The following is a 2,041-nucleotide window of genomic DNA, read 5'->3' on the forward strand; positions in this document are numbered from 1 at the left end:
GAACTTAAGTTATCACTATTTGCGGTCGACATGATTCTATACATAGGAGACCCAAAAGGGTCTACAAAGAAACTACTAGAGCTAATAAATGAATTCAGCAACGTGGCAGGATATAAAATCAATACCAATAAATCAAAGGCATTCCTGCATATCAGTGACAAATTCTCTGAATTGGACATGAGGACAACTACTCCATTCACAATATCCTCAAAAAAAAAAAAAAAAATACCTGGGAATCAACCTAACAAAAACGTGAAAGATCTATACAATGAAAACTACAGAACCCTAAAGAGAGTAATAGAAGAAGATCTTAGAAGATGGGAAAATATACCCTGTTCATGGATAGGCAGAACTAACATCATCAAAATGGCAATATTACCAAAAGTTCTTTATAGGTTTAATGCAATGACAATCAAAATCCCAACGGCATTTCTTGTAGAAATAGATAAAGCAACCATGGAATTCATATGGAAAAATAAAAGACCCAGAATAGCAAAAGCAATTCTAAGCAGGAAGTGTGAATCAGGTGGTATAGCGATACCAGACTTCAAACTATATTACAGAGCAATAGTAACAAAAACAGCATGGTACTGGTACCAAAACAGGAGGGTGGACCAATGGTACAGAATAGAGGACACAGAAACCAATCCACAAAATTACAACTATCGTATACTTGATAAAGGGGCTAAAAGCATGCAATGGAGAAAGGATAGCATCTTCAACAAATGGTGCTGGGAAAACTGGAAATCCATATGCAACAAAATGAAACTGAATCCCTTTCTCTCGCCATCCACAAAAGTTAACTCAAAATGGATCAAGGAGCTTGATATCAAATCAGAGACTCTGTGTCTGATAAGAGAAGAAGTTGGCTCCAATCTACATATTGTAGGGTTGGGCTCCAAATTCCTTAAAAGGACACCCATAGCACAAGAGTTAATAACTAGAATCAACAAATGGGACTTACTCAAACTAAAAAGTTTTTTCTCAGCAAGAGAAACAACAAGAGAGGTAAATAGGGAGCCTTCATCCTGGGAACAAATTTTTATCCCTCAAACATCAGATAGAGCTCTAATCTCTAGAGTATACAAAGAACTCAAAAAATTAAACAATAAGAAAACAAATAACCCAATCCACAAATGGGCCAAGGACCTGAACAGACACTTCTCAGAGGAGGACATACAATCAATCAACAAGTACATGAAAAAATGCTCACCATCTCTAGCAATCAGAGAAATGCAAATTAAAACTAAGATACCATCTCACTCCAATAAGAATGGCAGCCATTATGAAGTCAAACAACAACAAGTGCTGGCGAGGATGCAGGAAAAAGCACACTCATACATTATTGGTGGGACTGCAAATTGGTGCAGCCTATTTGGAAAGCAGTATGGAGATTCCTTGGAAAGCTGGGAATGGAATCACCATTTGACCCAGCTATTCCCCTTCTTGGACTATACCCAAAAGACCTAAAAAGAGCATATTACAGGGACACAGCCACATCAATGTTTATAGCAGCACAATTCACAATAGTTAGAATGTGGATCCAACCTAGATGCCCTTCAATAGATGAATGTATTAAAAAATGTGGCATTTATACACAATAGAATATTACTCAACACTAAAAAATAACAAGATCATGGCATTTGCAGGGAAATGGATAGCATTAGAGCAGATTATGCTAAGTGAAGTTAGCCAATCCCTAAACAACAAATGCCAAATGTCTTCTCTGATATAAGGGGGTGACTCAAAATGGGATAGGGAGGAAGAGCATGAGAAGAAGACTAACACTAAATAGGGAAGAGAGGTGGGAGGCAAAAAGAGGGAGAACGGGAGTTGCACGGAAGATGGAAGGAGAACCTCATTGTCATACAGAATACATGTATGATGTTGTAATGAGAAAAAGAAAAAAAAAGTGTGTCACATTAGATTGGGTAGAGAGAAATGATGGGAGGGGAGGGGAGGAGTAGGGGGGGATAGGAAGAGCAGCAGAATAGAATAGACATTATGTTTGCTGTATGTATATAGTTGACTCTATGACCAG

Source organism: Marmota monax, unplaced genomic scaffold (assembly GCF_021218885.2).
Source record: "Marmota monax isolate L192 unplaced genomic scaffold, Marmota_monax_Labrador192_F-V1.1 WCK01_AAM20220418_F8-fsc02064, whole genome shotgun sequence".
NCBI lineage: Eukaryota > Metazoa > Chordata > Mammalia > Rodentia > Sciuridae > Marmota > Marmota monax.